Source organism: Amborella trichopoda, chromosome 2 (genome assembly GCF_054954075.1).
Source record: "Amborella trichopoda isolate Santa Cruz 75 chromosome 2, AtrichopodaSantaCruz75HAP2 v2.0, whole genome shotgun sequence".
NCBI classification, from domain to species: Eukaryota; Viridiplantae; Streptophyta; class Magnoliopsida; order Amborellales; family Amborellaceae; genus Amborella; species Amborella trichopoda.
The window spans coordinates 48,918,581-48,933,245 of NC_142337.1; the positions used below are offsets into that span (position 1 = coordinate 48,918,581).

The 14,665-nt window shown below is 38.2% G+C and overlaps 1 long non-coding RNA gene across 1 annotated transcript; it reads left to right on the top strand.

The window, feature by feature from the left end:
- The first annotated feature begins 11,228 nt into the window (after positions 1-11,228).
- LOC148783263 (uncharacterized) lies at positions 11,229-13,291 on the top strand. The gene is made up of 2 exons (XR_016050387.1): positions 11,229-11,405; positions 11,595-13,291. It is a non-coding gene; the product is annotated as an uncharacterized LOC148783263 (long non-coding RNA).
- Positions 13,292-14,665: the final 1,374 nt, after the last annotated feature.

Below are 14,665 nucleotides of genomic sequence, written 5' to 3' on the forward strand. Positions count from 1 at the left end.
CTAGTCCTTATGTTGCATCAAGATACATGCTTCATTATTTTGAGTGTCCCTAAATGATGAGATAATGTGATGAATGTTATTCTCATTATGTGAATTCTTATATCTCAGCTTGATTACCATACAAATAAGTGAGTATAGTAGGAAAGGCATATGACGATTGTCACATGGCACTCAAGGCTCCACTATCATGAAAAAGGGATTTTTCATATGAGATAACTATTTCCTTGGAAGATTCATATTTTCATTGTTTTGAAAATGGAGATCAACCATACCAAAATGTATCTTAATATGGATTGTAATATATAAGGAAAAGAGTATTGGAAGGGATTTTATCCTAAACAAGGATCTTAAGACTTCAAATGTTTTAATACAATAAAATATTAAAAACCATAAAATGGGTCTTCACCCAATTTTGTGTTTTAATACTTTGTGTTGGCATTCCATCAAAGAATTATGATTATGCTAAACTCCATGTTCCTTCCATTATGGAAGATCAGCCTTAAAGAGACTCTTTTAGTAGTATGGTGAGACCACATAACCGTATGTCATAATATTTTTGAATGTCTCATAGTCACCTACTTTTGAATGAATTTCTTTATGAAACCTTTAAAGTTTTTCTTAAAAGTAAACCGCTTTTCCGAGACATAAATTCAATATTATTTTCAAAGATATCCTTGTTGGTTTCAGTGGGAGCATCTTTGGTAGGTCAAGTAATAAATATCATCCTCAAAGAGAGAACTTGGCATTGATTATGAAAAATTCATAACTCAAATCAATTTCGTTTATAACAAACTTGGAAGAGACATTGCATAAGAATGACTTGTAGAAAACTGAATGGAGTGTTTAGCCTCTTATTTGAAATTGATCGTTTTATAAATTCATGAGCCATTTTCTTCCTTCATTATAAAATATCATTGTTTTCATTTGGTGCCACATTGAGAAGTCTTGAGTCTCTTAGAGTAATGCCACTAGTGAAAGTTGCTAGGTATCTCTTTGATAGACAATGAATGATTGTGTGACATTAAAGTAAAGAATCCTCACTTGTCTATACATACACTTCATGTTAGGGTGATCATAATCCTTCACTTTCACATGAATGATCCACTAGATGGCTTCTATCGGTATCTTAAAGACTAATAGGACCTCTCTTAGTAAAACATGCATGAGTCACTTGAAAATATTATTTGTTAGCATATGAGGCCTTGTGTAGAGCTGTATATTTATGTGTGGATTCTGATATGATCTTGTGATGATAAGGGCACCTCATTATGTGGGTTAGTCACACTGATAGTGACTATCTATGGATGGGCAATATGCATATGACTTAATACAATTAGTTATTTGCCATGGGACGAGTAATGAGATTAAATGTAAGAGATATCCAATAGACTTTGATAAGTATCATATTGTACGAGATTTTATCCTTATTGATTCAAACTTATAATGTGCTTGGTTACTCGGACATATATAAATGAATCACTCTTGATCTTCGAATTGGATCTAAAGAATAGGAACATTATGGCTCCTGCTAGCCATCTAATCCGAGTGTAATATTAACAAAAGATTGAAAGTATTGAATGGTGAATGTCGTTCGATTTGACTAATGCCCCTGCTGCTTTCATGGATCTAATGAATATAGTGTTCGACCCTTTCTGGATGATTTTGTCATTGTCTTCATTGATGATATTTTGATATATTCAAGGAATCTAGAGGAGCATGAGCAGCACCTGATGATGGTCCTTCAGACCCTGAAGTTGAAAAAGTTGTACGCTAAGTTGAATAAGAGTAAGTTTTGGCTTCTGAGTGTGACTTTCCTAGGGAACATTGTTTCTAAAGATAGGTTCACAGTTGACCCTTGTAAGATTGAGGTTGTACTTAAGTGGGAAAGACCAACAAATGTATCAGAAGTCTGCAACTTCTTGGAACTGACAGGCTATTATAAACGTTTTGTGGAAGGTTTCTCCAATATAGCCCTTCCCTTGACTCGCTTGACCTAGAAGGAAGTAAAGTTTGTGTGGTCAAATGCATGTGAGAAAATATTTCAAGAAATGTAGAAGAGACTAACTATGGCCCCAATTTTGACCTTGCCTGATGGGAATGAAGACTTCGTGGTTTACACAGATGCCTCTCATAAAGGGCATAGATGTGTGTTGATGCAAAGGGGAAAGGTCATAGCCTACGCCTCCAAATTGAAGCCATATGAACACAATTATCCAACTCACGATTTGGAGCTTGCAGCTGTAGTTTTCGCCCTAAAGATTTTGAGGCATTATCTGTATGGTACCCAATTTAAAGTGTTTACGGACAATAAAAGCCTCTAGTATTTGTTTTCTCAGAAAGAGTTAAACATGAGACAAAGAAGATGGATGGATTTGTTAAATGATTATGACTGTTTCATCAATTACCACCTGGGTAAGACGAATGTCATAGCAGATGCTTTGAGTAGGAAACTCATAGAATCAGTGGCTCATATGATGGTTCGAGAAATGAAAGTTTTAGAAGATGCAGTAGAATGGCAACCGACTCTACCCCTTAGTGATGGGGTGGGGATGATTTCATGTATAAGGGTGGAGCCCCAACTCTTTCAACAGATCCTATCAATACAAAAAGACGACCCTCAGCTTATGAAAATCCTTGAAGAAATGAAACTTGAAAGAAAAGAGGACTTCACGGTGGGCAGCGACGAGTTGCTAAGATTTAAGGGTCGAATATGTGTTCCAAATGATGGAAATATAAAATGGGCTATTCTAGAAGAAGACCACTCCCATTACACAGTACACTCAAGGAATACAAAAATGTATTAGGACCTAAAGAAGGTTTTCTGGTGGAATAACATGAAGAGGGAAGTGGCACTGTTGTCGCTAGGTGCTTGACATGTCAGCAAGTGAAGGAGGAACATTAGAAACATGTTGGACTGTTACAACCATTGCCCATACCAGAATGGAAATGGGAACACATCAAGATGGATTTTGTTTCTGGATTTCCTAGTTTGAATATGGGGCATGATAGTATTTGGGTCATTGTAGATCGATTAACTAAAGCTGCTCATTTCTTACCGGTCCACACAACCTATACCCTGGATAAACTAGCTCGACTGTACATCAAAGAAATTGTAAGGTTGCATGGGATACCTGTGAGTATTGTGTCTGACAGGGACACTAGGTTCAGCTCGAGGTTTTGGAATAGTCAGCAATCAGCCTTGGGGACAAAACTCACCTTTAGTACTGCTTTTCACGCCTTGACTAATGGGTAGTCAGAAAGGACCATCCAGACCCTAGAAGATATGCTCAGGGCCTGTATTACACATTTTAAAGGAAGCTGAGATGATTACTTATCTCTGGTAGAGTTTGCATATAATAATAGTTTTCATGCCAGTATCTAGATGGCACCTTTTGAAGCCTTGTACGGGAGGAAATACCGATCGCCAGTATGTTGAGATGAAGTCGGTTAAAGAAAGATGTTAGGGCTAGAGATTGTTCAATTAACATCATAAAAAATTTATTTAATTTGGGAACGACTAAGTACAGCTCAAAGTCAGTAGAAGAGTTACGCCAATAATCGTAGAAGGGACCTCAAATTCGAAGTGGGTGATCAGGTCTTCTTGAAAGTATCGTCAAGCAAGGGCATTATGAGATTTTGTAAGAAAGAAAAGTTGAGTCCACGATATATTGGACCATTTGAAATTTTGTAAAAATTTGGAAGTATGGCATACCGACGGGCCCTACCACCCAAGTTGGCTAACATTCATAATGTTTTTCATATATCACTATTGAGAAAATATCAGCCAGACCTGTCCCATATATTGAGGTATGAACCGATACCGATCAGGGAGGATATGACTTATGTCGACCAACCAATTGAGATATTGGACAAGAGCATACAAGAATTGCGAAATAAAGAAATCCCTCTCGTCCGTGTGATATGGTAGTATCATTCAAGAGAAGAATCAACATGGGAATGAGAAGATGATATCCATAATAGATACCCCCATCGAATTGATTAACTGACGATTTTGAGGACAAAATCCCTTTTTAAGGGGGGGATATGTAAGGACCAAGATTTTCCCGGCCTATTAAAGAGAGTGCACGCAACAGCGAGTGCGCGCGGCAGTGAGAGAGTGCACACGGTAGAGAGAGCGCACACGGTAGAGAGAGTACGCGGCAGTGAGAGTGCGTGTGGCAGTGAGAGTACGAGCGGCATGGGAGTGTGTGCGTAATGAGGAAGTGATGTGGCAGCGAGTGCGCGTGGTAGTGAGAGAGCTTGCAGCAGTGAGTGTGCGCACGAAAATGAAAGTGCACACGGCAGTTAGAGAGTGCACAGGGCAGCGAGTGTGTGCGACAATGAGAGTGCACGCAGCGGTGAGAATGAGTTGTACCGCCGATGTGCATGTCAACACCGCACTTATCAGTGACGTATGTGTCAGCGTCACGCACTACAGTACCGTACATGATCAGCCACAGTGTTATCTACCTACTCGAGGAGTATTTAAGCCCCTCTCCCCTTCTACTCACTGTCTTTCTCTCTCTCTAGAGCCAAACCCTAAGCCCCTTACCCACAGTCACTCCATTAGAACTCATTGAAGAAGCTTGGGTGGACTGTAAAAGAAGAGTTTTGGAGGCACCAGTACATACCATGTAAGTGGGTTTAGTATCTATGCATCACTTGATTTTGTAGTAATCAATTTTAAGCAATGAAAGTAGCTAAAATTATAGAATGAAGGTCTTGAGTGTGATTGGGTTAGAATGACCTTGAAATTCCATATTTGTAACTCTAAATGCCATGATTGATTGAGTATTGTTGAAAATTTTGTTAGTTGTGAAAATTTGTGGAAAAGCTCACTTGTAAGACTAGTTTAAAATGAACAATGTCTTGCATCAAGTTTATTTTGGTTTAGGAGATATTACATGTCCTTTGAAGCATGCCAAAACTTGGGAATGGAAATTCCAGGAACTTTGAATGTTATTGCATTAAACTATTCAGTGGCTAAATGGTGTCCAAATGGACTTCAGTTGGTTTTGAATGAAATATATGCTTGTCGACTACAACTTTGATTTTTTATACTATCTTGAAATTTCTAATGGGTTATGAATTATGCCCCAAAATGTTGGGATATGTCACTATTAATAACTTGCAGGAAATTCCAGCAACTATCACTCACTTTACATCAAGATTTTGACCAGTCAATGAGTGTCCAAATATCTTCAAATCACCCCCATTTGAACCATATATGAATCTACCATAATGTTCATGCTTAAATCTTAGCCAAATACTTTATAAATGGGGAGCTATGGTTCACATTTTACGAGCATATCACTGTTGACAATTTTCACTGAACTGCATAACGTTTACCGTTGTTGCCATGAGTTTAGACTAACTAAAGGGGGCCCAATTTCTCTCAAACCACTTCCATTTGAAAAATCCATGTCTATGCTCAATGTTTCATGTTGAAATTATCTCGAAATACTCCCTAGATTGAAAGTTATGCCTCTATTAAAAATGATATTTCACTGTTACCAACCAAAAGAATTTCCAGAACTGTGCTTGTTTTTGTAGTAAATTGCTTAGTGACCAAACTACGTCTAAATGTGTCTAAATTAGGTTGTAAGTTCTATATGATAGGTTTCATGTGATGAATATTACATGTCAAGTGCCATAGTGTTATGTGACAGTGCGTAGTGATAAGTGCCTAGTGATATGTGATCGATCAGCATGTTCTTCGAGCAGGACCATATTGTTCTTCGATAATGATAAAGTGTTATAAGTGACGCTACGCACGGGTTGCCCGTGGTAGTATGATGTGATCTGATAAGAGAAGTGATACCAGCAGTGTTCTCTAACTCCCTATGATAGGAGGGGAGTTGGGTTGAAAGTGTGATGGGAGGGTTTCACCCCCCGAAATTTTGTGTGATGTGAAAAGAGAATAGTGAACCATGCCTTGCAAGGCAAGTGCCTATCAAAAGCCCCAAAAGCGCGTTGGGGATTGTGTGTGAGTATGAGGGCATTACGAAGTGGGACACCCACTTGTCATTACTTTCCCTCCTGAGTGATGATAGAAGTCCTAGACAATGGGATTGGCTTGTCCTGATGAATAAGGCTTCTACTTTGAGAGTAGGTGAACTAAGGAGTGAGTGGTTAATGCTAGAATTGTGAATGTGAATGATAATGATCTTATTGACTGAATGATAGTTACGATATTTTGATATGACGCCTGTGATAGATGCATGGATGAGATTGCTGATTTAAATGACATTTACACTGTAATTGCTTATAACTGAAAGAAGTATTCATGATACATGGATAGATTCAATACTAGTGCATAGCATCTAGGTCTTCTTACTGGGCTTTCATAACTCATTTTATAAATTCCAATCCTTGTAGATTGATAGCAGTAGATCTCGAACTAGGAGCAGCAAGGTTCGTGGCCGAGGGTGGAAGCCACATCCTTTGTGAGAAGTCCCTATCATTGTACGTCAGTTTGGCAGTGGGCCATAGCTTGTATTTTTTTGTTGTATGGAACCATATGTAATATTGGGCCGTAGTTGCCCCAAACTTTACAAAGACATTGCGTACAGTGTGATTAAGTCTTGAATGAAATTACTCTGTTTTATGTTTAAGTGTGTTTTAGAATAATTGTTTTTGTTTCTGCTTCGCGGTATGCTCTGATTTTCGACTTCATAAGGCATTGAGTTCGCTCCGACCTGAGCGATATTCTCCACCTTGGGATCACGGTCCCACACTCTGTCACTCTCCGATGAGTACGGTAGGGGCCAGGGGTGGGGTCGTGACATCCCGAGAGGTCAAAATAGTGTTGTCAAGAGAGAGAGCGAAAGATTTAATATAAAATAAGAGGGAGAATCATATACTAATTTTTAGGCAATCAAAGAGAGAGAGAGAGAGAGAGAGAGATTTCCAGGTACTCACCGATCATAGAGAGAAGGGCATCTCATTAATCTAATGATGTAAAACTTTTTGTCACTCTAGGAAGAGAGACTTCCAGATGGAAGGAGATTGATTTTTAGGCACTCACAAAGAGTACTTGGATAGAGAGATATAGAGAAAGAGAGAGATATAGAGAAAGAGAGAGATAAGTATTGGTTTCAGACCATGCTCGAAGAAATCAAGAAATGCAGCGGCTTCATATGATGCATAGAGAGAGAGTGAGAGTGAGAGAGAGAGAAAGAGAGATGATAGAATTAGAACTTAAGCGGTTTTTTATTTTGTGCATTACCGGTTGATAGGATCACTAGGTAACATTGGTATTAACTCGACAGCTCATTGAGATCCAACGCTTGCAGATTGGGGTCTCAGGCTATCGGCGCGTGTGAGGGTTCTATACGACCATTTCTCATTAGAAAATATATTATTAATAATGGCATCTGATAAGTAAAAAACGAATGCATACCAAAATAGGAATTTTAGTCAAACACTCTTTTGTCAACAGAATAGATGTCTATGTTATTAACGTATGGATATGGATATGTAATGATACATATCAGTATTTATATGCATCTGTATAGATACATATCTCTTGATAAGGTTACGATATGTATAATACTGATACATATCAGTATGAATATGCATCTGTATGGATACATATCTCTTGATAAGATTAGGTGGAGTCTATCCATAACCATTGGTATTTATCTTTAATTGTTACTGGCTGTATATTTATACAGAGCCTTGTATATTCTTGATTAATCAATTTAATATAGTTTTCTGCAGTATTCCGAAAAATCTAACATGGTATCAGAGCCATAGGCTCCTCAACCTCAGATCTGAGGTGCGAGCTCAGATCTGATGTTGCCGTGAGGTTTCCATCAGGTGCGAGCTCATATCATAGTTTTGTTTCGATCCTTCAACAAAACTTTAACTGTATTGTCATTCACCGGTCAATTTTCTTCACATGCCCATACTCCTTTGCTTCCCATTTGCTTCACAGTTTGCATCAAGAAATCATCTCCTAGAGAGAGAAAGTGCAATTTGTCACTTTCTTCCCAATTTGCTGAGACCTACTGCGTTGAACACACCAAATCCCTGTGGCGCAAAATCGTGTTTGTCTATGGAAATTCTTTTGCCAAAGCAGCTGAAACAATGCTGCTTCAAGAAGTTCGAGCTTGGGTCACTCGTTCTCAAGCAGTTCGCTGTCATCAACAAGATCTATGACCTCATCTCATGAGTGCGGCTAAGCAATTTGTATCGGGTAGAGACCTTTCTCTCTGTAAATTTAAGTTTGGTGGGGTTAGGGCTTTTGGTTCTTGTCATTGTTTTTGGACTATTGAATTATCTCTTTGAGGGGAAGCTAGTGGCCAAATTGCCCTTTTCACCTTCTGGTTTTATGTAAAAGATGAGCCCTTATTTGCAACATGTTCAAGTCACGGACAACGAATCAGAGGATCCAAGGCGCGAGCCGAGGCAAGAATGGATGGCAATCGGTGCCCTTTAAGCATCCTGCAACTTTTGAAATCCTTTTTCTTACGTTTGGTCATCCTCTCTCTCCCTACTTTGTACTCTGTTGGGTACTTTTGTTCTGCAAAAAGTGCACCTCTAAGTTTCTTATTATTCCAAAAAGCCTACCTTCATTTGATAGATGGAAGCCCTCTTTATTTGGGTAAATTCCTTCTTTTGTTGGGAATCATATCTTTCATTCTACACGTGCAAAAAGTGCACCTTGAGCAAGTGCACCTCTAGGTTCTTTACTATTTTATAAAAGGTAAACCATTGTTGGTGTGCTCCCTCTTATCTGTCTCTCTGCTGAGTCGTGTTTCGACTCTTTGATCGGCTTTGGATCTTACTATCTCAACTCTAAATCTAAAGTCCAACTATTTTTATTAATCCACTACTGACTTCTGTTGGCTCTTCCAAGTGCCTCATGTTTGATGATCAAATTTCTCGATCCTGGTTGATGATCAAGTTTCTGTTACTTGATCATGTTTAATGATTGAGTATTTCGTTACTCAACCCTATTGGATGATGGAGTTTTATGTTACTCCATCTTGTTTGATGATCGTGTTTTTCGTTACTCGATCATGTTTGATGATCGTGTTTTTCGTTATTCGATCATGTCTATTGATCAAGTTTTTCTTTACTCGATCCTGGATTTTTCGAAGGCCTATTTGTCTGTTGTTGATCAAGTCTTTCGTTACTCGATCATGGATGTTCCTAAGGCCATCTGTTCCTGAGGTCTGCTGCTTTTCTGTACTTGTTGTTAAAGCAATATGTGCTTATTGTTCAAGTAATCTGAGAATGGAGACCATTGCTTCTATCGATTACCCCATGAACCTGAAGATCCAACTTGTTCGTTTATGCAACTTATTGCTCAAACTCCAAATGCTTTGTGTGATAGCATATTGAGTTTGAGGGAGGGTGTTAACATATGGATATGGATATGTACTAATACATATCAGTATGGATATGCATGTGTATGGATACATATCTCTTGATAAGATTAGGATATGTATCATACTGATACATACCAGTATGGATATGTATCTGTATGGATACATATCTCTAGATAAGATTAGGTGGTATTTATCCATAACCATTGGTATTTATCTTTAATTGTTACTAGCCGTATATTTATACGGAGTCTTGTAGACATCCCATTTTAAATCTAACAAATTCTATGGTTTTCTGAACCCTTAGGACCACATTATCCTAATAAACCCAAATTCATAGCTCACACAGCCTACCCTGTAACCCAGAACCAATCTACCTACCCAAAACCCTGCAGAAACCTTGTTTTGACCTGGAATCCTGCAAACACCCTATTTTACCAAAAAAATCATTAAAAATAGTAAAAAAAATCCCTTTTGATCCAAATTTTCTCTGAGAGCTTCATAAGAGGCTGAGGCACACACCTGAAAAGAAAAACATAATTCAATTTGGAGAACATTTGATTTGGGTTGAGCGACACGAGTGGTGTGGCCCAAACTTGGGCCACACTGCCAATGTCGCCCGGGCGACACCATTGGTGTCACCCAGAATTTTTTGTTCTAAGTTGAAGTTTTTCCCTAAGTTTTTTATTCCTTACCTTTTTTGTTACAATTTTACCCATATTTTTGGGCGACACGCAAATCTGTACCCCCAAAAACTAAAATTTTTGGATAGGGATGTGTTGGGTACGGGAGTATATCCTTTCCAACATATTCTTAACCCCTTTATAGTCCCTTTTCGTGGCCATTTGAGGCACGACAAGAAGAGAATTGAAGCTCTAAAGGATAGACTTGCTTCATAAACCCTAACCTTAAGCCAAAAAACCTTAAATCTGGGGCACAACAACCCTAGTTCTAAACCGTCCCTAAGGCACAACAACCCTTCTTCAAACACAGATCTGCCGATCAACATTCGAACAGAGAGGCAAAGAGGACGCCGGTTCTGATACGGGCGAGCCCTTGAAGGCTCGGAAATCCCAGGCCAATCGGTCCAGTTTGGTATTGTTTATTCCCTTTGCTTTCTTCTTCTTTTTACTGTTTTCATTTTATTTTGATCTTACTTTGATTAGTTTGCTTTACAATCGTTTTTTTTAGTGTCTTGGATCATGCTGGCTCTACCACAGATCTGATAGTAGATCTGCTCGTTTTCGGGCAGATCTGGCCTCAGATCTGAATTCGATTTGTCTCATTTTCTCTACCACATCTTTTTCATAAGTTTAAGGTGTCAAAGTCTAAGAGATCTTCGTCGGAAGATCTGTCATATTTTCATTGTGAACAAGTCTTGTATATTCTTGATTAATCAATTTAATTGAGTTCTCTACAGTGTTCTGAAAATTCTAACATATGTAAAAAGAAATCAAAAAATAATTGAAACTTAACAAATAAAATTAAATGTAAAAAAACAAAATTTACACTGAAATAATAAATAATTATATAAAATAAATTAAAAGTGCGAAGCTGGAATTTATATTAATACTTGCTTCAAAACTTAGTGAGGCTAATTATTTTAATTTTGAAGCCAGGCTAAAGCCGTCCTTGAGTATATGATCTGGAACATAATGATAATGACCCTTTGATGGTAAGACAAAACTTTGATAGGATAGGAACCGATCATAAAGGATCATACAATGCCTCATGTGAATGGAGACATACAATAGATTTTGTGTCGATTCATCCGTCAATGACAGATTGCTTGGTGTTAATTCTAATTAAATAATTTGCATTTGGCATCAAATGAGTGTTTTTAACTCAACATTGGTGAGGCCGGCATATAGGCTTATGTGAAGCAAGAACCATTGTCTACTATAAAAAGCAGTGATTTAGAGAAGAGAACTCAGAGAGAATAGTTGATGTGTTGGTAGAATGAAGTAAGAATGAAAAAGGCAGTCACAAATGGTGCAGTGCTTTCGCATACAATTTTCATTCTCACTCTTCTTCTTATCGTCTCGATGGTAAATGCCAGATCCTTTAAAGGTAAACATGTAACATATATTTTTTTGGAGACTATACAATAAATACATATCCCCCATTTATCTTGGTTCGTCTTTGGCTGAGAGAGAGATTACAGCAATGTAGATCTCAAACAGTCCAATTCACTATTGAAAACCTACTTAAAACTTATTTGAAACTAACGTCTCTTTGGATTTCAAAAACTTGTCACAGGATTTCAGACCCTAGCTACAAAGACACCGGACTGCTTTTCTGTTTATGGAGTGATTCAAGGCCACACGTGCTTTGCGGTCTCTCATCAATTCAACATAACCCAACCTCTTTTCGAAGGACTCAATCCCAATCTCAACTGTAGCGCACTTTTCATCGGTCAGTGGCTGTGTGTTGCTGGAAGTTTTTAAGTGTGTGCTTCTATGAGCAATGTCTTAACGCTATCAATAAAGCTGAGTTCCACTTGGCTGATCATGTATCACGTTTCGTCCTTGGCATCTTTCATTACTACTAGACGAGTTTTTTTGGTACGCAGTTAATCTTCATTTCAATTCAGATGTAGTAGCCTCACATCCTCTCCAAGTATCAAGATTGAGGCTTGCGGCTGTTACTTTTAAGACTAGGAAGAAATACTATTTATGCAAGTCATGATATTAGCGTCTTATGTAAGAGCCCTTTAGTCCATTTGCTTGCACCTTTAAGATTAAGTCATGTTGGTTTAAGGCGTGGGGTTGTAGTGATATACACTTGTTTTTTTGTTGAGCAAATTATGGACGGACACATGGGGTTGGGTCAATTACTAAATGGAGTGTAATTTGTCCGAAATTATGGAGGCAATGGTTTTGGGGGGAAAGGGCTTTAACAGAAAGGTCGGAGCCGCCTCAGATTGAGAAGAGCCACCTTGTCGTCTAAAACCCCTGGTTTGAGCCATGGCTCCAGATGTGGCGCCGCCATGTCGTCTGAATAGGGCAAAGGCGTTGGGTTCAGAGGGTTTGATCTAGGGTTCATGGTCTTGGACCACGGTGCTTCAAAATTGAGAAATGGGTTTGAAGAGTTGGGGTCTAGGTTCTCTTGGTTAGATCTGGAGAGGAGCTGAGCCATCTGGTTGTGGTGGCAGCGGCTGAATAGCTTCAGGCAGCCTCTGTGGCGGCATGGAGATCTGATCTTCTTCTCTAATGGTTTTGAAATTTGGTGGCATCGCAGAAACAGCCATCTTCTTGTTTTTCCCTGATCTTCACAAGACGTCAGTGCAGTTTCTCTCCATCACAATAACGCTGAATTCTTCTAGCTCTTGCGCGTTGCCTCCCAATCTGAAAAATGGGTCTCTCTCTATGATTCTAGCTTTTGCGTCGTGGGCTCCCAATCTATCAAATCAATTTTTCTCTCTCTAAACTGCGCTTCATTCCTTTAGCAATACCAATCACTGAATCTCACCTCAACCACACATTCCCTTGCCTATAACAGAAAATGATAAAATAAATAAATCCCATATTCATATTTTGATTCCATGTCTTTTGTTCTCCTCCTCCTCTTTCTTCTAATGCTTCTCTCCCCCATAATAGTGTGTACTTCGCTTGATTTGATTTTGCTGTTTACTGGTTTTCTGTTCCAAAGAGTGCTACCCATTTCTCTCACCTCTAATCATTAATGGTATGTGCTACACAGGCCTCTCTCGCTGTGTCGTGGAGTTATATTTTGGGTGCTCTAGTTTAGAAAACTATCCGGTATGAGAAGCATCGAACAGTGAATAGGAATTCACTTGAGCAAAGTCTCTATGTCCGATATTTGCATTGTGGGGATGACTTATAGAAAAAAAAAACTCTGTGCCATGGGAGGTGCTCGTAATTTCAAGCAAATGATATCTCATTTAGTAATTGACTCCCTAAAAAAATGTCCGTATGTTTTTTCTTTTTTTTTTCTTTTTTTTTGTGGTGGTATTGTGACAGATATTCTTGGAAAATGTTTATCCTATATGATTTGTATGATAGTTACGAATACCAAACCGAATCATCCGACGGTCAGGCCTCTAACTGACGCTTTGGTGGTCCAAGGTAAGAGCTGGATTCGGTAGACAACCAATTAAAACTGGTGATGTTAGAACCGGATCGGACCACCAGGTTCGAACTGTGAAACGTCAAACGGATGCCTATCCCGGTCCGATTTAGCCATTGGACTAGGGATGTGCTTCAACCATCGAGGAACCAATCGGTTCAATTACTGCACCACCTAGTTCACCAGTTCAGAGTTGATCTGGCCGGTTCATATTGGGGACATTTTCTGCCCCGTCTTTTTTGTTTTTATGAAAACAAAAGGTCGTTTTTTTCTGTGACATATTAAAAAGATATTAGGGAAAAATGGTAAACTCAAAACTTTATGGTTTGTATAAAACGACAAATTAATGGAGAGAAAAAGAGGATGTTTACATTTATTGTGTTTTTTTTCCATCTTTCTTGCTCATTCTCCAGTCTCAACTCTCAAACTCATTCTCCGGCGAGATTGCAACACCAATTCAACACTCATTCATCCGTATCCCATATTTGGAGCTTAATATATTTGTTATCTATTGTGATCATCAAACTTAACATGAATCGTCAGATCATGGAAGGTCGAAACGTCTTATCAGTCAATTGCAAGAGCAGACATGACATCCCTACTCCTACAAAATGTTCATTCTCGTACTTTTCAATCCCCTTCAAATCCATTACTAAGGTCAAAACGCCCAAATTCAAATTTCAAAACCCTAAAAAATAGAGTTGCAGAAACCAACGTGTGCCTCCAATAATTATATACTTGAAGAGGTAAGGGTAAGATATGGATGATGCAGCGATCTAAATTCCGAGGGCATGAGATAGTGCTCTCTCTGTGTCTGTAACTCTATATCGATATCAATGATAAAATGCCAAAATACGATGCAAATAAAGCAAACAGCGCGGAAATTATAGAGAGAGACTCTTTATTGTTTAAATCAAGGTTTATAAAAGCAGATCGAATGACTCGAATCTGTCTCACCCATACCCGTGTCGGAGAGAATTGGTAGATCGGATCATAGAATCGACTATTTTTGTACCAATAAGTTTTCAAAAAATTACTATAAATCTTTAAAAATAGTGTTTTTTTAGTTTTTAAAATAAATTAGGAGTGTTGCATTATGCATTTTTTTTACTTTGTAAAAATAGGCGAATATTGAGACGTTTTTTCCTGTCTAGATATTTGTATAATTATTAATTATAATATTACATCAAAATAATTTAAAAATATTAAAAAACACTTTCATATAATTTAAAAATAATTTT